Source organism: Berghia stephanieae, chromosome 4 (genome assembly GCF_034508935.2).
Source record: "Berghia stephanieae isolate SIO BIC M18660-M18661 chromosome 4, UCSD_Bste_1.3, whole genome shotgun sequence".
Lineage (NCBI taxonomy): Eukaryota > Metazoa > Mollusca > Gastropoda > Nudibranchia > Aeolidiidae > Berghia > Berghia stephanieae.
The window spans coordinates 77,667,596-77,695,095 of NC_088363.1; the positions used below are offsets into that span (position 1 = coordinate 77,667,596).

Genomic DNA, 27,500 nt, shown 5'->3' on the forward strand with positions numbered 1-27,500 from the left:
GAAGGATAAACGATTGACAATTGACAAAGTGAGTGAATGCTCTTTCTTTTGTAGGCTACGCCCCCTCATTTTTAACCCTTCCTTTATTTACAAAAACATCTTAAGATTTAAAAAGATTATCTCGCAAGCAAAACACCAGTATCTATTTAAATTTGTATATTTTTATAACTCGGATTCATTACTCCAAGGTAATGTTAATTTTAATCCACAGAATTTTAAGTTTTTTAAAAAGACTTTTTATTTATTTATTTATTACATTATTGCTGTGGTATGCCTCTTTCTTTTTTTCAATTTTAATAGAAATGTCTGTGCGAGATGAGACACGTTGGGAATAAACGTTTCGTAATGCTCCACGGTACCTCTTGCATCTTAAAAAAAAATTACCTTATACCTATTATAGCCAATTTAACCTTATCTTTTGCCTAGAAGTCGTTGGTAACCATAGACCTTTGGGGAGAGCCACCTATATTCCACCTATGGTTTTCCATGTTTGTTGTGCCAATTTTTCCACAGAAGCTTTACATAGGCCTATCTTGCACCAATCACGGTTATCCTTTTAATCTAAAAAAAAAAGTTATTGAAAATGATCGGGCGCTCCGAATCATCGAACTTCATTGTTTTAATATTGGAGCCTTTTTTAAAAGTGAGATGTTATTAAGCGCAATATCCACTGAAAATGCTCAAAGCGCCTTACAAGAGGTCCACAGAAGAGCCATGGCGTTTGAAGACATGTTAAATGTTGTGACAGGTCAGGTACTTATTTTATATCTGAGTATGGCCAGAAGTCACCAAAGATGGGGAAGCGAACTAGTGACCTAGAAGTCAGTAAACGAGTGTCATACTTCAAGATCACAAAGCCGCTCATGCATGGCTGCCTTCACTTACGCTAGCTATAAGTTAGAAAACATGATAAGGTTTATTCAGTCTTAGTGTCATATGATTTTTCATCAGTATAAATTCCTCTGCAAATTCGGCTGTTGTTGCTACTTCTTCTACTACTACTACTACTACTACTACTACTACTACTACTACTACTACTACTACTACTACTACTACTACTACTATTTATACTACTACTGCTGCTGCTGCTGCTGCTATACTACTACTACTACTACTACTACTACTACTACTACTACTACTACTACTACTACTACTACTATTACTTCTACAACAACAACAACAACAACAACAACATACATACTACTACTACTACTACTACTACTACTACTACTACTACTACTACTGCTACGACTACTACTACTACTACTACTACTACTACTACTACTACTACTACTACTACTACTACTACTACTATTCTACTGCTGCTGCTGCTGCTGTTGCTACTACTACTACTACTACTACTATTACTTCTACAACAACAACAACAACAACAACAACAACAACAACAACTACTACTACTACTACTACTACTACTACTACTACTACTACTATACTACTACTGCTACTACTACTACTACTACTACTACTACTACTACTGCTGCTGCTACTGCTACTACTGCTACTACTACTACTACTACTACTACTACTACTACTACTACTACTACTACTACTACTACTGCTACTGCTGCTTCTACTACTGCTACTACTGCTACTACTACTACTACTACTACTACTACTACTACTACTACTACTACTACTACTACTACTACTACTGCTGCTGCTGCTGCTGCTGCTGCTACTACTGCTACTACTACTACTACTACTACTACTACTACTACTACTACTACTACTACTACTACTACTACTACTACTACTACTACTACTACTACTACTACTACTACTACTACTACTACTACTACTAAACTCCTACTACTAAACCACCACCACCACATTAACCTTTTGTGGGTCATTTTAGTTTTGGTTTCTGGAGTGTGAAACGGACAGAATTACAAACACTTCTGACACTCTCTGGACAGGATGCCGCGCTTTGTGAAGTGCATCTTTAAGCAACGATGTCCGAGACCTTCCGATTTCTATGTCTTTAAGTTATGCAATCCTTTATCAACCTTATCAGTATTCGACAAATGGAGATACCGAAAGAGTGTGAAGGGGAAAAATCGAAGTGCAGAACCTTATTGAAATGGTGCTCTTCTTTTCTTAAGGCTGTCCAATATTAATTTCGAAAAGACGAGCATGCTGCCCGCAATGATAAGACGATTGCAATTTATGTCCACCATCTATCTTGTTACAGTCAATTTAACCACCGGTGACCTCGGGCTATTGCCATACTGACGGCAAAGGAAAGACAGTTTGTTTACATTGACTTGTCCTATATTTTTTCTGTGTGGACTATAATATGTATTTCTGTGGTGTATGTGGATAGTGTATGTAGAGTCGTCACTGTGTTCAGCCTTGTGAAACGTATTATAATTACGTCCCACTGTGTTGTATTATGTGGTTTCATTGGGGACTTACTGTTATCTTTCAATCTGGTTATCGGAAGGTCATCGCAATGAAACTACAAATTAAGTGGTATTGTCCATAAAGTAAGGATACTATGTCAATTTTTCTTCTTTCTTTCGATTTGATTCATTTGTATTATTTCTAAACCTCGTTACTTTTGGTCCACAGACAGAAAGGGTTATTTGAAAGTTTGCATCAGAAATTGACAACTCGGAAATCACCAATCGATTTAGTTTCTTCATTGAGGTCAATAACTGTTTAACGCTGTTATTTTGGTAGAGCTATTTTGTGAACTTGCACGTTATAACGTCGACACGTCGATTTTGATGTCATACAAATTTTTATTTAATGATTAATTTTATTGGGATTAAAAAGTTTGATACAACTATTTTAAGGCATCGTGACATTCATATCATTCGTGAACGCACGGATTAACTAATGCAGTAAATGCACTTGTGTAAAATTATACTTTGTTTCCGTATTGATGACACACTAAATATTATTGTTTAATATTTTCACCATCTTCCTTTGATGTTATGCGTTTAGCTAAAGCTAAAAAGCTCACAACATCCACCTGGGTGGGGTTCCTGACCTCTCATAGTGGTCAGGGAGGTACATACTGTGTCTTCTATCCCCCTATTTCTGTTTTCCAACATGCTTTCTGTCTTTGTCTTGGAATAATATTACTTGGTTTTGTCCTGGCCCTGGCCGGATAACCTGGCTTGGAGGGTAACAGTCAAATGTATAGTTAGTTTTGGGAGATAGTTATTTCCTTGTAAATCATCTCTCTGTTATGCACTGTATTATATTTTGTTCATGTATTATATATGGTTTGTATACATTTGAGTGTATTCCTCTTAGTGGGGACCTGTGCTTGTGTCTGGATGAGACTTTTAGGTGATCTCAAACTAAGTACACTGATAGTGTGCTCTTGGAATCTTCATCTGTTCCCTATTTGAACCAATTCCCCTTTGTCTGCCTTATTCTTGGATGCTTTAATTGGAATTGTAGAACTTTTTACTACCTCATTTTCTTCCTTTTTACTGGCGCTGATATGTTGCAAGCGCCTTAAAACCCTTAAAAACAAAACAAACAAAACAACATCTACCAGCCAGATAAAACGCACCAACACACATCATCATCATATCTTGTCGCGCCAGTGAGTCAGCCAGTCCCGGGCAGTCTGGTTGCATTCCCTCAGGTCAGCATTGGTGCAGTGAGGTCCCAGCGAGCATTCGGACAGGATGTGGTCCATGGTCTGTCTGGGGTGGCCGCATGGGCATTCAGTGCCCGGTGAGATTTTCCATTTAAAGAGGTTGGTGGCGGTGTTTCCCACCTTTGCTCTAGCTCTGTTCAACGCCACCCATTCTTTTCTCTTGAGGTCTGTGCCTGCTGGGAGCTTTTCTGTTGGGGCTGGAGGGCATCGTTTGCTGTCTTGTCCCATTCTACCCATTTGTCCAGGCGGAAGAATGCTGAGTGGTCTGGGTGAAGGCTCTCTACTGTGAGGAAGCTTTTTCTTGATTTGAGCCTGCTTTTGGGGCAATTGTGGTCATGAAGGGGGTGTCTCTGGTCCATTTCCTGTTTGTATTTTTGTATTTGGGCATGGGTTTCCCTCCGGATGTGTGGTGGGGCTATTCCTGCTGCACGGTAGACCAGTGGTAATGGTGTTGCTCTCAGCTGGCCCGTTATGATCCGGCAGGCGTTGTTGAGCTCGGGGTCTAGCTTGGAGGCATGGCATGATCGGGCCATACAGCTGAGCAGTACTCCGCAGTTGAGTAGCTGAGGGCCAATGCTGTGGTCCTTAGAGTTTTAGGGTCAGTTCCCCAGTTCATGTTTGCCAGCTTTCCAAGGAGGGCATTACGCGTGGACACTTTTGCCTTGGTCTTTCTCACGTGTTCTCTGAAGGACAGAGTTCGATCAAGCGTCACTCCGAGGTACACTGGGTGGTAGTTGTACTCTAATGTCTGGCCATTCCACTTGATGTTAAGTTTTTTGTGGGCTTGGTGGTTGTTGAGGTGAAATGCACACACTTGTGTTTTCCCTGGGTTGGCGTTAAGCGAGTTTTTAGTGTAGTACTTTGTAAGGGTGTCTAGGGCATTTGTCAGTCTGCTCTCGATTGGTTGGAAGGACACATCCTGTGTTGCGAGGCATAGGTCATCAGCATATATGAATCGGCGGATATTTGGGAACTCAGGCTGATCATTTGTATATATGTTGAAAAGTGTTGGAGCCAGCACTGATCCTTGGGGAAGACCATTCTTCTGGGTGCGCCACCTGCTCTTCCGGCCATCCATTTCAACAAAGAAGCGCCTGTTTTCGAGAAGTGACTGGATAATATTTACAATTTTCTTATTCTTTATCATTTTAGCCATTTTGAGGAGTAGGATCTTGTGATTCACTGTGTCATAGGCTGCAGTGAGGTCGACGAAGACTGTGCCAGTAACCTGTTTTGTCTCAAACCCATCTTCTATGAATTGTGTAAGGTTAAGAAGTTGACCACATGTTGACCGTCCTGGTCGGAATCCAGCCTGGTCTGGAGATAGTTGTTCGTCTAGACTGGGTGACATGCGGGACATAACCATTCGCTCAAATAGCTTGTATGCGATGCACAGGAGGGAGATCGGGCGATAGCTTTTCTTGGATTTTGGATCTTTCCCCGGTTTCAGTAGGGCGACTACTCTTGCTTTCCTCCATGCACTTGGCAGCCTGTTTGTCCTTGCACATACATTGAAGAGGTCCAATAGCCAGGATAGGGTTCTCGGGCCAAAGTGTTGAATCATCTCAGTTGTGATTCCATCCAGTCCAGATGCTTTTCCTGCCTTCAGATGGGACAAGGCCTCTAGTAGCTCCTCCAGGGTAAAAGAGTCAAGATGATCTTCACTATCCTTGAGGGCTTTGTCCATTTCACCTTTCAGGGCTTTTAGTTGGCCTCGTGCTTTCTTGGCTGGTTTCCCATTCAGTAGAAGCTGATGTGCTACTTGGTCAGGTGTTACTGCAGCCACTCTTGTCTGGGTATTTTTGTCATTATTCAGTTTTGAAATTGTAGTCCAGGCCTTTTTGCTGTTTAGGGTCATATTGGTGGAGGTTATTAATTCCTTCCATCTTTCTGATCTTTCATCGGCTATCATTGATGTGAGTTCTTCACCCAGTTCTAGGGTTTCTTCACTGAAAGGATCCACCTTGTATGATTCAATGTATCTTTCATATAGTTTCTTGCTTTCATCTTGGAGACATGGAATATAACTTTTTCGGCATCCTCTGGGGATGTTTTTCTTTGCAACTTTCCATATGAGTGTTCTAAAGTCGTCGTATCTCTGTGGGTCACTTTTTATATTGGTGATCTCATTGTCTAAATCTTTAGTAAAGTGTTCCCAATTTGCTTTTCTAAAATTGAATCGTGGTATCGCATTTGATTCGAGGGCTTTAACAGCTGGTTTGATGCTGATGGTAATAGGCCTGTGTTGAGATTTCGGTATAGGCTCACCTACAGTCCTTTCAAAGTTTGAGAAGTGTTGAGAGGATATGAATGCCAGGTCCGGATTGTAACCTTTCTTCCACCGGGCACTCATAAAGGTTTTCTTGTCTTTGGGGTTATGGAGGATTGTGAGGTCATTGCCGGCCGCCCACTCCTCAACAGCATCTCCGTCTATTTTGCTCATATCCCCATATAGTGTTATGGCTGTTAAAATCTCCAATGATCAGGGTTGGTTTTCTATCGGATAGATTCATTTGGGGCCACTTGATTCATTGGGCCACCAACACACAAAACTGTGTGTAACCATAAACGCTTATGGTTTGATTGATAGAATTTAGTTTGAACTTATTAAAATGACTGTCTAATAACAATAACAAAGAGCTGAATGACGTTAACTTCGTTTCAACTATAAACGGTTTATATTGTAAAATTCGACGTCATTGAACAGCTGATATGATTGCCCCATCTAAATCAATACGATAACAACTATATATTCAGAATAGAGCCCAAAACACGGCCTGTAAAATGTTAGCCGAAGACTTCCTTTTGGTTGTCCCAAGAACTAGATTGTCCTCAAGCGACGTGTACAAATATTATGTGAACGTCGTCCTCTAGTAATAAATCTTTCTGCAGATGGTTCCATATTGTGGAATGCACTCTCCTTACAGGTGAAAACAATTTCGAATTTGAGGACAGAACTCTTTGCCAAGTCTTTGAGTCTTAAGGTCATATAATTTTTGCAAAATGCCCTACTACTTACTGCAAACTTCACATATCCGTCATGAATGAATCGTGTTAGGTGCTCTGTTGAATTGTTCTGTATTTTCTATATCGGTATTTTCTAGTGGCAATGCATTCCATTCGCGAATGGTTCTAGGCAACGCCCACACATGCGCGCGCGCACACGCACATACACACAAACACGCACGCGCACGCAAAACTGAATTTACATGTGTTGTTTTTGCCAAGACTTATGGATAAATTCGTATTAAATAAACACGCATTAATCAAGATCTAAGTTTATTTTGTTTATTTGATAAAGAGTTAAGTAGTTATTTTATATCTTAACCTATGTAGACTTCAAAACTTTATTGTAAATGTAAAAGATTACAGAACTATTCCTTGTGAATTGAAGGGAGGGGGTGCACACTTAATATTATCCCTTTTTAATTTTTTTTTATAAAACGTATACCTTTATTTAGAATAGAGTGTATCAATGTTTTTGGAGTGTGTGTGTGTGTGTGTGTGTGTGTGCGTGTGTGTGTGTGTGTGTGTGTGTGCGCCTGCCTGCCTGAAAGTAAATGGGTGACATTGTTGAGAGTAAAAACTCATTGACATGTAAATGTAAAGCGCCAATATTATGTGGAAATTGAGTGCTATATCAGGAATTTAGTATTAGAATTGATGTTCATCTTTTATTGACAGAATTATCTATTTTAAATTGATTATGATGATGATTATTGTTATTATTATTATTAATATTATTATTATTATTATTATTATTATTATTATTATTATTATTATTATTATTATTATTATTATTATTATTATTAATTTTATTATTATTATTATTATTATTATTATTATTATTATTATTATTATTATTATTATTATTATTATTATTATTATTATTATTATTATTATTATTACTATTATTATTATTATTATTATTATTATTATTATTATTATTATTATTATTATTATTATTATTATTATCTAGATCCATAGTTCAGAGGTCATCGACTTGACTTCCGGCAACACCTTATCTCTTGAATGTGGTCCTTAGTCCCTGCGTGCTACTGCTACACTGAACGTTAACCATAGCTAGGCCTATGTGGTGTGTCTGATAATTAAGTACACTGTCATGCAGGCATACACATACGATACAAATATACCACATTCCTATGTTTGTCATATTCTTCTTATGTGACACCATCTGTTTAACATACCTACCCCAATTGTAGTGCAGTTGTTTAAAAGTCAGGTCAGGTGTGTTGTTGCTATGTTTAATGTGCGTTCTTTTTCGGCAAGATAATATAATGTATGTTCTTATATTATGTGCATGTGGAATTCCTTACAACTTAAGACACTTCTCTCAAATGTCTTCCAGGTCAGGAGAGATAGCATAAAGCGTACAATTTCTTCCATTGTTGTAAGACGGTTTGTAAGACTTGGCTTGGCTCTGCCTATGTTTAATGTGTAATTCAACTGTCATATTATTTTCGTTATAGATAAGGTGGCTTGAGAGTCTGTTAAGAAAAATTACTATCATTGGGGTGAGAAATTTAATCTTCTGTATATCTTAGAGATCGCCTTTCGTTAAAATGCAAACTGTTATACTTTACGATTTTATTTTGGTGGGAGGTGATTCTTTCGTTTGAAACACAATATCCATTTAGTTGATCTGTAAAAGTGCAGAATGTTGAATTCATGTTTGTAAAATTAATGTATTATTCGACTCTAGTATTTAGTTGTTTAAATCAGATTTATCTATTCTATATTTATTCAAAGTGTATGTTTGGGGTGCGAACATTTAGAGTCGATTGCTTAAACGAGGATTTCTCTATTTTAAAAAAAGATAAATCCTATCTTCATATGCATAAATCCTATCTTCATTTGCATTATAACCATATTTCCTTTAATCGCGGACTTGTCCGTTTTACCATTTCACTTTTCTGAACTTGGTGAACTCCCATCATGTGGGCTGGAATAGGTTATTTACTGGTCGACTCTTTTAATGGCATTGCCAGAGTTGTTATTCGTTCGATTTTTCAAAGGACGCAAGCTTCCCTTACCGTTTAAGTAAATTACTCACAACATCTGCACACCACATACAACTATCTCTCACCTTAACGTTTATAGATAGTATGCAGATGACGTCACTCAGGCCTTTGTTATTGTTTTTGCCATCCGCGTTTGTGAGTTGTTCTCACTAAACTGTATTAACCAGACTATAAAAGTTCATGGTTACACAGAGTTTGTGTGTTGGTCCGTTATACTTCCGGATGGCAATGTTGTGAACTCCTTGGCCAAGCGCATTCTATCTATAGCATTGATTAATCTATTTTAGTTAAAACTAACTAATCACCCAACTGCGGTCTAAAAACAATAACAAAGAGTTGAGTGACAACTTCATTGGTTCAACTTGTCATTATGTCCTTCCCATTATAAATATTTGAAACAGTGAGACATTTTATAGTCGTGACGTGACTAGTATTAACAGTTTCGTGCCGGGAGTCATCGTATGAATAAGATTCAGCATTCTAAACACGTTTTTCCTCCAGACTGTAACCTTAACTGAAGTCTTGTCGCTTGAGTTGTTTCAAAGGTAAGCAAAGTAAGCATTATAATAGCAACTTACTTTCATGTCATTGACTATGGCTTCTTTGGTTGGATGACTGATTGTCTGTCTTGAAATGACTCACAAAATGATGAAAACTTCATACTATTCCGTTTCGCGAGACATTTTATAGCCCGATTGTGCTTCATTCACCATCAATAGGAAACAAATTAATGATTTATGTTTTTTTAAATTTATTTATTTAAAATTATTTTCGTACTATAATAATAGCAACATTGTCGATGTGATGGGGATACTGGTGAACATGTTGTAGTTGATTGTGATGATGATGATGATGATGATGACGATGATGGGGAGGAGGAGGAGGAGGCGGGTGAGGATGATGATATTGAATGATCATTTCGATTTGATTGCATAAAATGATTTTTTTCTTTTTTGTTCTTGTTTTTGTTTTGCATTTTCTGCTTTTTTTTTTGTTTTGTTTTGCTTTTTTTCTTTCTTTTTTATCTTTTTTGTTGTTGTCGTCGGGAATAGAGAAAAACTCAGCAATGTTTATTAGCTAACGAAGACAGTATTATTATCTGTCAACCCCCTCTCATTATTCTACGCCCCAAAACGATGTTTTAATGTGTGTCTCATCCCGCCGATTAATATCAACATAACCACCGATAATAACAGTAGCAGGTCGTCACCTCCCCATAATTTGTCTCAGTAATGACCTTTCTTGTTAGGCAATAATGGGAGGAAGTCACGTAATTTAACTGTTGGAACGCCCGTCGAGCTCTCAATTTGCACGCCAGTTACTCAACTATATTCTGTTATTTATTTTGCATACGCCTGTTGTATCATTGCACCATAGACAGCCACTTATCTGACAATTTTACTGATTCAACACTAAATATATTAGTAACCTTCTAATTTGTTTATTATTTAATCGCCATTTGGGTATTTTAAGATATAAGATAAATAAATATGATTATTCATAATATAGTTCATGTTTTCGGATCGACCATGCTCCATGCCCTTCACAATGATTCTTTAATTTCCCCAAGAATGCATTATGAAACATGGTTTATTTGACTGATTTTCATACTTCACAAGTAGCGACATTTTTTGTATGTGTGGAAATCTTGCATTATCGTTACTGTCCATCGGCAGATACCCATTTACACTTTGTTTATTAATATGTGTCTAGTCTTAGAACAACATGCGTGGATCAGTGTTTTGAGTGTATTTTAATCCATCCAGTCACTGACCACTCTCAACATCGCATGACTTCGTTATAAGACGAGACACCGTACCGCTCGGCCATCAACGACATGATGTTATGGTATACTTGTACAATCGATTCCAAGACATTTCCTGTGATCAATCTATGAATGAACTCGACTTCAATCTCACTGGATCCAATGGAAAAATGTTTATTCTTTACAAAGCAATGGGTGGTGATAAGCTAACGAGAAAATGTGATGACACAACTATTAAAATTAACGTGCACATAATTTGCCTTCTGTAGCGACCTCAACTCGATGGTCTGGTGACATAAAATTTTTAACTGGAGTTTCATTCTCTTTATGTCATGTTCTAAAAGCTGATCACCCCCCCCCCCCCCCTTTCCCTGTCATAACTATTAAGTATTCGACATCTTTTATATAGGTACGATCAGAATTAAGTATACACATTTGATATCATTATAATCGTTTATTTGGAAACGTAGCATAACACTGTTAAACTATGTAGCGTTTGATATTATAAACTGTGGTATTATGATCATCAATATTTCTGTTTTTTACTTAAATTTTCCTTCTCCGTGATATGCGCGTGCTGTTTTAACCCATCTTCACCCCATTGTTTACATGTAGTAAGTTGTGCAAAAATCTTAAATTTGCTCTCCTTCTTGATTCCTTCCAACTCAAAAACCGTCTTATTTCATTTACTCCAACAATCATTGACAATGCTAAGGCCTAATCTAGAAGCACACATGGTCGTGTGTTAGGCACCTTAAAGCAGACGCCTCAATCACTAAAGTAGCAAAACAATCAAATTTTACCAAAATAGATAATTCAGTTCTTGATTTGTGGTAGTAGTAATAGTAGTAGATAATAACAAGAAATGAAGCAACATAAGTGCCTGCTCCACTCACTTTTCTGTAATAGTAGTAGTAATAGTAGTAGAAGTAGTAGTAGTAGTAGTAGTAGTAGTAGTAGTAGTAGTAGTAGTAGTAGTAGAAGTAGTAGTAGTAGTAGTAGTAGTAGTAGTAGTAGTAGTAGTAGCAGCAGTAGCAGTAGTAACAGCAGCAGCTACACCTCCAAATAAATTTCGTCAACCCAGATTCGGAAGTCTTCCTGCGCCTTAAGAACTGTTTCACAGCCATCTGCAAGTTTAGTCACTGGACAGTGGGGGACGATGTGATCACTGGTTTCTGCAGCTGCCTGAACTGCCGACAGGCATTACTGTTCCTAAGTTTCCATCTGCACATTTTTGATGCAGTTCTGCCATATCCTGTTAAGAGGCGATTTGAGGAAACCCAGTATTTCCTGGCATTGACGGAATACTGTCATACTTTTGGTGTGGTCTTTTATGATATTTCCTCCTCTTGGTATTTCCCTGTTCCACACTTCTCTCCAGTACTCTTCCACGTTGAAGTCTACCATTTTTGTTCGGTGGAAAGGTCTTCTCGATTTGAGCCTTGTTGTTGAAGGTGCTCCCTTTGTGATTATAATACTAAATAACTAATAATAATAATAATAATAATAATAAATAATAATAATAAAATAATAAAATTATATTAATACTATAGATAATAAAAAATAATAATGAAAATAATAATAATAATAATAATAATAATAATAAAAATAATAAAAATCATAATACTAATAATAAGAATCAAAAATATAATAATAAAGAAAACATCATCATCATCAACATCATCATCATCATAATCAATTTTAAAATAGATAATTCTGTCAATCAAAGATGAACAACAATTCAAATACTAAATTCTGAATAGCACTCAATTTTCCACATACTATTTGGCGCTTACATTACAGGTCATTGAATTTTTTACTCCACAACAATTACACCCATTAACTTTTCAGGCAGTCATGCGCACACACACACACACACACACACACGGCACACACACACACACACGACATCACACAACGCACACCACACGCAACACACACACACACCACACACACACACTCCAAAAACATGATACACTCTATAATAAAGGGTATACTTTATATAAAAAAAAATTAGAAGAGGGATAATATTAAGTGTGCACCCCTCCCTTCAATTCACAAGGAATAGTTTTCATGGTAATCTTTTTTACATTACAATAAAGTTTTGAAGACTACCATAGGTTAAGATAAAAAATATCTACTTATCTACTTTATCAAATAAACAAAATAAATTAGAATCTTGATTAATGCGTGTATATTTAATATCGAATTGTATCCATAAGTCTTGGCAAAAACAACACATTGTATAATTCAGTTTTTGCGTGCGCCGTGCGTGTTTGTGTGTATGTGCGTGTGCGCGCGCGCATTGTGGCTTTGCCAAAACCATCGCGAAAGGAATGCATTGCACTAGAAAATACAGTAACAATTCAACAGAGCCACCTAACACGAATCATTCATTTACGGATAAGTGAAGTTGATTGCAGAGTAGTAGGTAGCGCAATTTTGCAAAAATTATATGACCTTAATACTCAAGAACTTGGGCAAAGAGTACTGTCCTCAAATATCGAATTGTTTTTCACCTGTAGGAGAGTGCATTCCACAATATGAACCATCTCAGAAAGATTTATAACTAGAGGACGACGTTCACATAATATTTGAACACGTCGCTTGAGGACAATCAAGTTCTTGGTGACAAGAACCAAAAGGAAGTCCATCGCTAACATTACCAGGCCGTGTTTTGGGGCTCTATTCTGCATATAATAGTTGTTATCGTTGAATTTATATGGTTGCAAGCATATCAGCTGTTCAATGACGTCGAAATTTAACCAATAAAACCTTTTATGTTGAAACGAAGTAACGACCATTCAGCTCTATTTTATGTGTTATTAGACAGTCATTTAATAAGTTCAATCTAACAAAATTCTATAAATCAGAACATAACGTTATATGGTTATCAGCACAGTTTTGTATGTTGGTGCGTTTATCTGGCTGGTAGATGTTGTTTAGTTTTGTTTTGTATTTCAGGGTTTTAAGGCGCATGCAACATATCAGCGCCAGTAAAAAGGAAGAAATTAGAGGTCTTAAAAAGTTCTACAATTCCCAATTGAAGCATCCCAGAATAAGGCAGACAAAGGGGAATTGGTTCAAATATGGAACCGATTAAGATTCCAAGATGCACTACTATCGAATGTAACTTAGTTGAGATCAACCTAAAAGTCTCATCCTCGACCACAAGCAGGTGGTCCCCACTAAGAGAATACACACAAATGTAATACAAACATATAAATAAATGAACAAAATTATCGATACAGGCTCATAACAGAGAGATGATTTACAAGGACATAACTATCTCCAAAACAAACTATACATTTGTGACTGTTATCCTCCAGCAAGCATTTTATCCGGCCAGGGGGCACAGGACAAAACCAAGTATATTATTCCAAGACAAAGACAGAAGAGCATGTTGGAAAACAGAAAGTGGGAGGGGATAGAAGACACAGTAATGTACCGCTCTCTGACCACTATGCAGGACAGGAACCCCACCCAGGTGGATGTTGTGAGCTTGTTAAGCTTTATGCTAAACGCATACATCACAGGAATATGGTGGAAAATATTAAACAATAAAATTTAGTGTGTCATCAATACGGAAAACAAAGTAAAATTTTACAAAAGTAGCATTTACTGCAATATTAAACCGTGCTATCACGAATGATATGTAATGTCACGATGCTTAAAATAGTTGTGTCATCAAACCAGTTTAAATCCCAAAAAAAATAATCATTAAAAAAAAAATTTGTATGAAAACAAAATCGCCCGGGGTCGCGTTAAAACGTGCAAGTCAAAAATAGCTTAACCAAAATAACAGCGTTAAACAGTTATGACCAATGAAGAAACAAAATCGATTGGTGTTTCCAAAGTTGTAAATTTTCTGATGCAAACTTTCAAAAAACCCTTTCGTCTGCGGCCCAAAAGTAACGTGGTTAGAATAATACAAATAAAACAAATGGGAAAGAAAGAAAAAAAATTTTACATAGTATCCTTACTTTGAAAATCCCACAAAATTTGAAAGTTTCATTGCGATTGACCCCGATAACCAATTGAAAGATAAAGTAGTCCCCAATGAAACCACATAATACAACACAGGGGACGTAATTATAATATTTTTCACAGATGAACCAGTGACGATCTACATACACTTCCACATACCCCACGAATACACTTATGCCACACAAAAAAATATAGGACAATTCAATGAAACAAGCTTTTCTTTCCTTGGCCGTCGGGGAATGGCCCCCTAGCCCGAGGTCACCGGTGGTTAAATTGACTGTAAAAAGGAAAAGATGGTGGACAAAAATTTTTCAATCGCTTATCATTGCGGGCAGCATGCTGTATTTTCCCAAAAATTTAAAAATTGGGGACGGGCCTTAAAAAAAGAAGAGCACCATTTCAATAAGTTCTGCACTCGATTTTTCCCCTTACACCTTTCGATCTATTTGTCGAATACGATAAGTTGATAATGGATTGCTAATAAAAAATGAAATCGGAAAGGGCTCCCGGGCATCGTTGCTTAAGACACTTCACAAAAAGCGGCTCCTGTCCGAAGTGTCAAAGTGTTTGTAATTCTGTCCGTTTCAACCCAGAAACCAAATAAAAAAAATGCCCCACAAAAGGTTAAAGTTGGTGGTGGTTTAGTAGTAGGGTTTTTTGTGTAGTGTGAAATGATTGAGTGGTAGTAGTGTACAGTACAGCAGCAGTAGTAGTGTGTAGTGTGTAGAGTAGTAAATATTAGTAGTTAGTAAAAAGGTAGTATAAGGGGGTAGAGCATGTGTAGAGTAGTGAGTAGTTTGTGTTGTTGTTGTAGAAGATAATGTGTAGTTAGTAGTAGTAGTGTAAATGTGTTAGTAGTAGTAGTAGTATAAGTAGTAGAAATGTATAATCTTTAAGTAGTAGTATTTGCGCAAACAGCCCGCTTATTAGTGTGTAGTAGTAGGTAGTAGTAGTAGTAGTATAGAAATATGTAGTAGGAATCAGCAGCAGCTAAGTGTGTTAGTATGTAGTAGTAGGTGTAAAGTAGTAGTAGTTGTGCGAAATAGTAGTGTAGTAGTAGTAGTGTTGTGTTGTTGAGAAGTAATAGTAGTAGTAGTGTGTGTAGTAGTAGAGTGTGTAGTAGTAGTAGTAGTAGTGGTGTATAATAGTAGTGTAGTTTAGTAGTAGTAGTATTGTATAGTAAATAGCAGCGCGCAGTAAATGTGTGTAAGTATTTGTAGAGAGATTTGTATTTTGTAGTAGTAGTATGTTGCAGTGCCAGCAGTAGTGTAGTTGTGTATTGTCGTAGTAGTAGTAGTAGTGGTAGTATATTAGTACAGTAGTAGTGTAGAAATAGTGAAATTGTTTTTTGTTGTTGTAGAAGTAATGTTTAAGAATAGTAAATAGCGTGTATAGTAGGAGTAGTAAGTAGGTAGTAGTAGTAGTATAATAGTAGTAGTATAGTAAACAGCAGACGTAGTAGAGAGTATTAAATTGTAGTAAATAGAGTAGTATAAATGTAGTAGAGAAATTGAAATATAGTAGTAGTAGTAAATTTAGTAGTAGTACGTGAAAATTGTAATTTGTAGTAGTAGTAGGTTGTAGTGTAGTAGTAGAAATAGTAGTAGTAGTTAAGTAGTAGTAGTAGTATAAATAGTAGAAGAAGTAGCAAAAACACCGAATTTGCAGGGGGAATTTTATGAATTCGGAATCCAATGATGAAAAATTTATATGACACTAAGACTGAATAAACCCTTTTCATGTTTTCTAACTTAGCTAGCAAGGGGAAGCGCCATGCATGAGCCTTTGGATCTTGAAATATGACACTCGGTACGACTTCTAGGTTACTAGTTCGCTTCCCATCTGGTGACTTTGCCATCTCAAAATAAAATAAGGACCGACCCGTCACAACTTTAAACCCTGTCTTCAACGCCATGCTTCGTGGACCTTTGTAAAGGCGCTTGGCATTTTCAGTGGTTTGCGCTAATAAAACTCACTTTTAAAAAGGCTCCAATATTAAAACAAGAAATCGATGATTCGGAGCGCCCCTCATTTTCAAGAACTTTTTTTTTATTTAAAAGGAAAACCTGATTGGTGCAAAATAGGCCATGTAAGCTTCTGTGAAAAATTTAACAACAAAATTGAAAACCCTAGTTTGGGAAAATTGGGGGATTCTACCAAATGTCTAGTTTCCAAAAGATTCTAGGCAAAAGTAAGGTTAAATTTGGGCTATATAGGTTAAGGTAATTTTTTTTTAAAATGCAAAGGTTACCGTGGAGCATTACGAAACGTTTTTCCAACGTGTACATCTCGCACAGACATTTTTATTAAAATCGAAAAAAGAAAGGGCATCCCACGCTAAGGTAATAAAAAATAAAAAAAAGCCCTTTTTAAAAAAAAAAATTAAAATTCTGTGTTTAAAAAATACTCCCTTGTGTAATGAATCCATTTAAATAAAAAAATACAAATCTAAATAAAAATATTTTTTTGTTTTGCTTGCGAGATAATCTTTAAATCTAAAGATTTTTTGATATGGAAGGGAAAAAATCAATGAGGGGCGTCCCTAAAAAGAAAGAGCATTCACTCACCCGTAAATTTTTTCATGTTTATCCTTCCTTATCGTTACACAAACCTTTTTAATTTATATATAATGGAAAGGGCTTTTTTTTAAAAATCTATTGAATATTATGTTTACCCATTTAAAATGGTTTCTTCCTCATACAATTTCTTTACTTAATTTTTGTTCTTAAAAAGTTCATATTTTATTTTCAAAAAAATTTATAGTAATTTTATCTGGAAGGACGCTTTTGGGTTTTTGAGTAAGGTATAAAAATTTGTTGTTTTGCGTTGTCGTTTTGTGCGTGTGTTAGGAGAGAGAAAAAGGGTAAAGGAGGCTGTTTAAGAAAATTTTTATTATGCTGTTAAGAAAAAAATTGCAGAGGAGGGGGCAGAGAGGGAGGATTTGACAGATGAGATAGGGAGAGAGAGAGAGAGAGAAGAAGGAGACGAGAGAAAGAGGGGGGGGGGAGAAGAGATGAGTAAGATGAGGTGAGGTGTTAATGAGATATAGAAAAAAGATTGGTTGAGAGAAGAGAGAGAGAGAGAGAGAGTGGGGGGGGAAAAAGAGAGATCCCCCCCGTGTGTGCGTGTGTCAGTGAGAGGAAGTTGAGAGAAAAAAGGAAAAGAGGGCTTTTTTAAGAAAATATGTGTGTTTAAGAAAAAATTTTGAGAGAGGGTGAAAGAGAGAAAAGGGTGAAAGACAGGGAATGTGCAAGAAGGGGGAGAAAGGAAAGGGCGAGAGATTGTTTTTTTTTTTTTCGCCAGTAAAAAGGAAAAAATGGGAAAGAAAAAGTCGGGAATAACAATTAAAGCACCCAAGAAAAAAAAAGAAAAAAGGGGGGAAATTTATTCAAATAGGAAACTATGTAGATTCCCAAAAGACACTATCAGTTACTTAGATGAGATCGCCTAAAAGTCTCATCAGACACAGTTCAAGTCCCCATTGAGGAATACACTCAAAAGTTTACAAATTATAATAAAAATAATAATAATAATAATAATAATAATATATATATTTATATATATAATATATATATATATTTATATAGAAGAAAAGAAGAGAGAGGAGAGAGAGAGAGGTGGAGAGAGATATAAAAATACAAAAAAATAAAAACAAATTAAAAATCAGAGGATATTTCCTACAAAAATATAATCTCCCAAAAATCCCTATAAAATTTTGACGTTTTCCTCCCAGGGCCCGGGTATCCCCCAGGGCCAGAGCAAAAAATAAATCTCAAAAAAACAAAGACAGAAAGCAGTTGGAAAAACAAAGGAAAGGGTGAGGACAGGGAAAAGTTGTTGTGTGTGGGTTTTTGTGTTTGTGTTGTGCTGTGTGAGAAGTGGGGAGAGAGAGAGGAGAGAGAAGAGAGAGAATCACCGTAGTGTGTGCGTGTTTATGAAAAGGGAAAAAGGTAAGAAGCTGTTTTGAGAATATGTGTGTTTAAAATAGTTTGAAAGAGAGAGAGAGAGAGAGAGAGAGAGAGAGAGAGAGAGAAGAGAGAGAGAGAAGAGAGATTGAAAGGGAGAGAGGGCGGAGGGAGGAGGGAGATGTGAGAGAGAGAGAGAGAAAGAAAGAGAGAGAGAGAGAGAGAGAGGAGAAGAGATAGAAAAGAGAGAGGAGGAGAGAGAGAGTGAGAGAGAGGAGAGAAAAGAGAGGGAGAGAGAGGGAGGAGAGGGGAGAGGGAAAAGAGAACCGTTTCAATCAATAAATCACCCAGTGAGTAACAAAACCAATGAAAGTCGAGGGCTTTGCGGCCGGGAGGAGTTGGGGGTTTCCCCAAATAACGGGGGGGTGGTCAGCACGTTTTCAAAAGAAAAAACGAAACAAATTTTTTCCTTTTCACCGAAAAAGATGAAAGGGAATTTTTCTTGAGCGGGTTTTCATCATTCAAATTTCATCAAAAGTGTTTTTTCTATATTTAATTTTAAAAAAAGGAGTCATGGGAAAGAATATTGACTTTTGAAAAAAAACAACACAACCAAACAAAAACACAAACACCACACACAAACAATTATATATAAATAAATTTAAAAAAAAAATAAATTTTTGTTTTGTCAGCGGCAACGGAAAAAAATTGGAGTCTTTATTTATAGATAATCGGTGACGCCAATCTTGTCTTTGTTTTTGTTTTTTGCCTCCGCGTTTTTTTGAGTAATTCTCTAAAATCTATTAAACCAGACTAAAAACGTTAAAATTCACATATTTTTGTTGTTGGTCAAAAATACTTCAGAATGGCAATGTTTGAGCTCTTAGCCCAAAACGCATACTAACTATTGTCGTTGTCTTGTTGTCCCTTGTTTTTGGAAAGTTTCGTTGGGTTTGTCCCGAAATTTATATTTTGGATGATTTCTGTATTTCCCCCAAAAACCGAATTCTCGTGGTTCAGGTGGTGGGGCTGGTCTGGTAGATCTAAAATCCAAAATTTCCCTTTTTTTTTCAATTTTTTAAAAAGTTTAAGTAGAAAAGCCGCACATAAGAGAATAGAGAGAGGAGGGGAGGAGGGAGAGATAGAGGAGAGAGAGAGGAGAGAAAGAGGCGATTGTTGTCTTTTGCGTGGGGTTATGGGGGAAGTGTCTTATAGGGTAACAAAATTGGGTACTAAACACCCCACACACACACACACACACACAACACACCACACTATAATTTAAAAATATTATATAAAAAAAAATATATATATTATTATATATATAAATATATATAAGAAAAAATGAAAAAAATTTAAAATGGGAGAGAGAGAAAAGAGAGAGAGAGAGAGAAGAGAGAGAGAGAGAGAGAAGGAGTGAAGAAAAAGAGGAGAGAGGGAGAGAGAAAAGAGAGAAAGAGAAGAAGAGAGAAGGGGAAAAAAAGGGAAAGAGAGAAAAAGAGAGAGAGAGAGAGGGGGGGGGGGGGGAAAGAAAACCAAAAAAACAAAAAACAACAAAAAAATTGTCAATTCTATAAACAATTCCATAACATGGATCAAGAGAGTAGTCGCCCTGAGAAAAAACTAAATTTGAGATAAATTGGTACTTATTTAGGAAATAAATAAAACCCAAAATCAGTTGTACAATGGAAGGGAAGGAAAGGGGAAATTTAAATCGATTGCTAATTTGAATGCCCATTTTTTTATCTTACTTTTTTAAAAACTCTGACATGTCTTTTTGTTTAAGTTTCCACTTTGACCCAATGGACACGAAACATTTTAAATACACGTAAACGCCACAAACAAAAAAAAAAGCATACCAAAAAAAAAAAAAAAAAAAAAACAAAACAAACAAAAAAAAAAAAAAAAACACACACACACCCCAAATTTCCCAGAACATCTCAAATGCTGGCAAATGAAGCTAGTGTAAACCAAGTGAAATTTATTACGGGTGAATAACAAGAAAATGAGAAATTTTGAAAACTCATTTCTTTTCCCCATTACCCGAAATAAATTTTTTCCCTTTTGGGTTTCACTAGTCAAAATGCCAGCATTTGAGTGTTCGGGAAATGCGTGTTTTGTGTGTGTTTTTTTTTTTTTTTGTTTGTTTTTTTTTTTTTTTTTTTTTTTTTTTTTGGTATGCTTTTTTTTTTGTTTGTGGCGTTTAAAGTGATTAAAATGTTTCGGTCCTAAGCTCACGTGTAAAAATTAAAAAAAAAGACAGTTCCAGTTTTTAAAAAAAAAAGATAAAAAAAAGGGCATTCAAAATTTGCAAATCGATTTTATGCACTTTCCCCTTCATTTTGTACAACGATTTAGGGTTCTATTACATACCTAAATAAGTACCCAAATTTATCTCAATCGATTTACTCCTTTGATTCTCTCTTGATCCGAATGTTATGGAATTGTTTATAGAAATGACAATTGCTTTTGTGTTTTGTTTGTTTTTTTGGTTTTCTCTCCCCCCCCCCCCCCCCTCTCTCTCCCCACTCTTCTCTCTCCTCTCTCTCTTTTTCTCCTCTTTCTCTTTCTCTCTCTCTCTCTCCTCTCTCTCTCTCTCTTTCCCCTCCCCTCTTCTCCCCACTCCTTCTCCCTTTCCCTCTCATCCCTTCTCTCTCTCGCCCCCATATTTAAATTAATTGTCATTTGCTTTATTTATATATATAATTAAATAATATATATATATATATATAAAATTTTAATATATATTATTTATATATATGTGTGTGTGGTTTTGTGGGGGTGGTGTGGTGGGGGGGGTGTGTTTTTTGATACAATTTCGATCCCAATAAGTAAACACTCCCACATATACACAGCCCCAACAGAAAAGATTTTTACCCCCCGCCCTTCCCCCCTCATTCCCCTCCCCCCCCTCCCCCCCCCCTTCCCCTTCTCGCCCCTTCTCTCCCCCTCTCTTTTCTCTCTCTCTCTCTCTACATGGCGAGCTTTTTTTACTTTTTAAAATTAAAAGATTGAAAAAAAAAGAAAATTTTTTTATTTGATCAAACCCGGACCCGCCCCATCCCAAAACCCGAACCCGAGAATTCGAAAAAAATGGAATGACCGCATCATCCAAAATATAAAATTCAGACAAATCACGACACTTTCCAAAACAAACGACCAACCGCTACGATCAAAGTAGGGTTTCGCTTGGCTAATAAGCTCACAAAAACCCTCTTAAGTATATTTGGGCAACACACAAAACAAAAGTACTTAAACGTTTATAGTCGGTTAAAAAAGGTTTAAAAGAGAATTACTATAAAGCGGATGGCAAAACATAACAAAAACAAGAGTGACGTATCTTCCCTTAATCTATACAACAAGAAACCAATGGTTTTTCGTTTCCGCTGAAAAAACCACAAATTTATATTATAATAAATAAAAATAAATTATGTTTTGTGTGTGTGTGTGTGTGTTTTGTGTTTGTGTGTGTGTGTATCTTTACAAAAGACAAATATTCTTTCCATGACTCCGTTACATTAATATATAGAAAGAAACACTTTATGAATGCAATGAATGATGAAAACGCTCAAGTCAAATTCCATCCATCTGTCGGTGACAGGAAATTTGATTCCGTATTGTTAGAGAAACTGTGCTGACTCACACGCCGTTATCTAGGGAGTACCACCACTCCTCCCCGCCGCAAAGCCCTCGGACGTTCATTGGTTTTGTTACTCACTGGGTGGAGTAATTGATTGAAGACGGTTCTCTCTCTCTCTCTCTCTCTCTCTCTCTCTCTCTCTCTCTCTCTCTCTCTCTCTCTCTCTCTCTCTCTCTCCTCTCTCTCTTTCTATCTCTCTCTCCTCTCTCTCTCTCTCTCTCTCTTTCTATCTCTCTCTCCTCTCTCACTATCTCCCTCCCTCCCTCCCGCCCTCTCTCCCTTTCCAATCTCTCTCTCTCTCTCTCTCTCTCTCTCTCTCTCTCTCTCTCTCTCTCCTCTCTCTCTCTCTTCAAATCTATCTTAAACACACATATTCTCTTAAACAGCCTCTCTTTACCTTTCTCTCTCTCACTAATACACGCACACACTACGGTGTTCTCTCTCTCTCTCTCTCTCTCTCTCTCTCTCTCTCTCACACACGCACACACACACACACACACACACACACACACACACTTTCTGTGCCTTCTATCCTCCTATGTGTTTTCCAACATGCTTTCTGTCTTTGTCTTGGATTGATATTACTTGGTTTTGCTCTGGCCCTGGCCGGATACCCTGGCTGGGAGGAAAACAGTCAAATGTATAGTTAGAGTTTTGGGAGATTATATTTTTTGTAGTGTAAATAATCTCTCTGTTATACATTGTATTAATTTTTTGTATTATATATATCTCTCTCTCACTCTCTCTCTCTCTCTCTCTCTCTCTCTCTCTCTCTCTCTATATATATATATATATATATAATATATATATTATATATATATTATTATTATTATTATTATTATTATTATTATTATAATTTGTAAACATTTGAGTGTATTCCTCTAAGTGGGGACTTGAACTTGTGTCTGGATGAGACTTTTAGGCGATCTCAAACTAAGTAACTGATAGTGTGCTCTTGGAATCTACATATGTTTCCTATTTGAATCAATTCCCCTTTGTCTTACTTTTTCTTGGGTGCTTTAATTGTTATTCCTGAACTTTTTACTTTCCCATTTTTTTCCTTTTTACTGGCGCCTCAAAAGCAAAAACAATCTCTCGCCCTTTCCCTTTCTCTCCCTGTCTTGCACTCTCTCCCTGTCTTGCACCCTCTCCCTCTCTTGCACCCTCTCTTCAAATCTTTCTTAAACACACATATTCTCTTAAACAGCCCCTCTTTACCTTTCTCTCTCTCACTATCTCTCTCACTGACACACGCACACACGGCGGTGATCTCTCTATTTCTCCCCCCCCTCTCTCTCTCTCTCTCTCTCTCTACTCCACCTCTCTGTATCTATATCTCACATACTAACACTCTCCACCTCTCTCTCTACTCATCTCTGTCTCCCTCTCCCTCTTTCTCTCTCTCTCTCTCTCTCTCTCTCTCTCTCTCTCTCCCTATCTCTCTCTGTCCACTCTCGCCCTCTCTTGCACTCTCTCTGCACATCTTTCTTAAACACGCATAATAATTCTCTTAAACAGCCTCTCTTTACCTTTCTCTCTCTCACTAACACACGCACAAGCAGACACGCACACACACACATTTATATACCCTTACTCAAAAGCCCATAGCGTCCTTCATATAAAATTACGTATAATTTTTTTGAAATTAAAAATATGAAACTATTTTCAAGAACAAAACATTAAGTAATAGAAATAGAATGAAGAAAGAAACGCTATCAAATTGGGTAGAACATAATATTCAATAGATTTAAAATGAGCCCTGTCCATTCGATATATATAATAAAAGGGGTTTGTGTAACGATAAGGAAGGATAAACGATTGACAATTGACGAGGTGAGTGAATGCTCTTTCTTTTATAGGCTACGCCCCCTCATTTTTAACCCCTTCCATTTACAAAAACATCTTAAGATTTAAAAAGATTATCTCGCAAGCAAAACACCAGTATCTATTTAGATTTGTATATTTTTATAACTCGGATTCATTACTCCAAGGTAATGTTAATTTTAATCCACAGAATTTTAATTTTTTTTAAAAAGACTTTTTATTTATTTATTTATTACCTTATTGCTGTGGTATGCCTCTTTCTTTTTTTCGATTTTAATAAAAATGTCTGTGCGAGATGAGACACGTTGGGAATAAACGTTTCGTAATGCTCCACGGTACCTCTTGCATCTTTAAAAAAAAATTACCTTATACCTATTATAGCCAATTTAACCTTATCTTTTGCCTAGAAGTCGTTGGTAACCATAGACCTTTGGGTAGAATCCCCCAATATTCCACCTATGGTTTTCCATGTTTGTTGTGTCAATTTTTCCACAGAAGCTTTACATAGGCCTATCTTGCACCAATCACGGTTATCCTTTTAATCTAAAAAAAAAAGTTCTTGAAAATGATCGGGCGCTCCGAATCATCGAACTTCATTGTTTTAATATTGGAGCCTTTTTAAAAAGTGAGATGTTATTAAGCGCAATATCCACTGAAAATGCTCAAAGCGCCTTACAAGAGGTCCACAGAAGAGCCATGGCGTTTGAAGACATGTTAAATGTTGTGACAGGTCAGGTCCTTATTTTATATCTGAGTATGGCCAGAAGTCACCAAAGATGGGGAAGCGAACTAGTAACCTAGAAGTCAGTAACCGAGTGTCATACTTCAAGATCACAAAGCCGCTCATGCATGGCTGCCTTCACTTACGCTAGCTATAAGTTAGAAAACATGATAAGGTTTATTCAGTCTTAGTGTCATATGATTTTTCATCAGTTGGATTCCAGAATTCAATATAAATTCCTCTGCAAATTCGGCTGTTGTTGCTACTTCTTCTACTACTACTACTACTACTACTACTACTACTACTACTACTACTACTACTACTACTACTACTACTACTACTACTACTACTACTACTACTACTACTACTACTACTACTACTACTACTACTACTACTACTACTACTACTATACTACTACTACTACTAACTACTACTACTACTACTACTATCTACATACTCTGACTGCTGCTACTACTACTACTACTACTACTACTACTACTACTACTACTACTACTACTACTACTACTACTACTACTACTACTACTACTACTACTACTACTATTACTTCTACAACAACAACAACAACTACTACTACTACTACTACTACTACTGCTACTACTACTACTACTACTACTACTACTACTACTACTACTACTACTACTACTACTACTACTAATGCTATGCTGCTGCTACTGCTACTACTACTACTACTATACTACTACTACTACTACTACTACTACTACTACTACTACTACTGCTGCTGCTGCTACTACTACTACTACTACTACTACTACTACTACTACTACTACTACTACTACTACTACTACTACTACTACTACTACTACTACTACTACTTACTACTACTACTACTACTACTACTACTATTACTTCTACAACAACAACAACAACTACTACTACTACTACTACTACTACTGCTACTACTACTACTACTACTACTACTACTACTACTACTACTACTACTACTACTACTACTACTGCTGCTGCTACTGCTACTACTACTACTACTACTACTACTACTACTACTACTACTACTACTACTACTACTACTACTGCTGCTGCTGCTGCTACTACTACTACTACTACTACTACTACTACTACTACTACTACTACTACTACTACTACTACTACTACTACTACTACTACTACTACTACTACTACTACTATTACTTCTACAACAACAACAACAACTACTACTACTACTACTACTACTACTGCTACTACTACTACTACTACTACTACTACTACTACTACTACTACTACTACTACTACTACTACTACTACTACTACTGCTGCTGCTACTGCTACTACTACTACTACTACTACTACTACTACTACTACTACTACTACTAAACTCCTACTACTAAACCACCACCACCACATTAACCTTTTGTGGGGCATTTTATTTTTGGTTTCTGGAGTGTGAAACGGACAGAATTACAAACACTTCTGACACTCTCTGGACAGGATGCCGCGCTTTGTGAAGTGCATCTTTAAGCAACGATGTCCGAGTCCTTCCGATTTCTATGTCTTTAAGTTATGCAATCCATTATCAACCTTATCAGTATTCGACAAATGGAGATACCGAAAGAGTGTGAAGGGGAAAAATCGAAGTGCAGAACCTTATTGAAATGGTGCTCTTCTTTTCTTAAGGCTGTCCAATATTAATTTCGAAAAGACGAGCATGCTGCCCGCAATGATAAGACGATTGCAATTTATGTCCACCATCTATCTTGTTACAGTCAATTTAACCACCGGTGACCTCGGGCTATTGCCATACTGACGGCAAAGGAAAGACAGCTTGTTTACATTGACTTGTCCTATATTTTTGCTGTGTGGACTATAATATGTATTTCTGTGGTGTATGTGGATAGTGTATGTAGAGTCGTCACTGTGTTCAGCCTTGTGAAACGTATTATAATTACGTCCCACTGTGTTGTATTATGTGGTTTCATTGGGGACTTACTGTTATCTTTCAATCTGGTTATCGGAAGGTCATCGCAATGAAACTACAAATTAAGTGGTATTGTCCATAAAGTAAGGATACTATGTCAATTTTTCTTCTTTCTTTCGATTTGATTCATTTGTATTATTTCTAAACCTCGTTACTTTTGGTCCGCAGACAGAAAGGGTTATTTGAAAGTTTGCATCAGAAATTGACAACTCGGAAATCACCAATCGATTTAGTTTCTTCATTGAGGTCAATAACTGTTTAACGCTGTTATTTTGGTAGAGCTATTTTGTGAACTTGCACGTTATAACGTCGACACGTCGATTTTGATGTCATACAAATTTTTATTTAATGATTAATTTTATTGGGATTAAACAGTTTGATACAACTATTTTAAGGCATCGTGACATTCATATCATTCGTGAACGCACGGATTAACTAATGCAGTAAATGCACTTTTGTAAAATTATACTTTGTTTCCGTATTGATGACACACTAAATATTATTGTTTAATATTTTCACCATCTTCCTTTGATGTTATGCGTTTAGCTAAAGCTAAAAAGCTCACAACATCCACCTGGGTGGGGTTCCTGACCTCTCATAGTGGTCAGGGAGGTACATACTGTGTCTTCTATCCCCCTATTTCTGTTTTCCAACATGCTTTCTGTCTTTGTCTTGGAATAATATTACTTGGTTTTGTCCTGGCCCTGGCCGGATAACCTGGCTTGGAGGATAACAGTCAAATGTATAGTTAGTTTTGGGAGATAGTTATTTCCTTGTAAATCATCTCTCTGTTATGCACTGTATTATATTTTGTTCATATATTATATATGGTTTGTATACATTTGAGTGTATTCCTCTTAGTGGGGACCCCTGCTTGTGTCTGGATGAGACTTTTAGGTGATCTCAAACTAAGTACATTGATAGTGTGCTCTTGGAATCTTCATCTGTTCCCTATTTGAACCAATTCCCCTTTGTCTGCCTTATTCTGGGATGCTTTAATTGGA

The 27,500-nt window shown here is 36.7% G+C and overlaps 1 protein-coding gene across 23 annotated transcripts in view; it reads left to right on the forward strand.

The window, feature by feature from the left end:
- Positions 1-27,500, forward strand: part of LOC144971304 (uncharacterized) — a 118,145-nt gene that overhangs the window by 38,662 nt on the left and 51,983 nt on the right. Inside the window, exons 1-2 of one of the 23 annotated variants that reach the window (XM_078911948.1) lie at positions 7,698-7,888; positions 9,184-9,227. The exons of 14 other annotated variants lie outside the window; for them this stretch is intronic. The gene's annotated coding sequence lies outside the window, so the exon portion shown is untranslated. Of the gene's footprint in view, positions 1-7,697; positions 8,052-9,083; positions 9,228-26,414; positions 26,580-27,500 lie in introns of those variants that run through there. 8 more of the 23 variants (XM_078911945.1, XM_078911946.1, XM_078911944.1 and 5 more) reach the window with 8 other exon arrangements.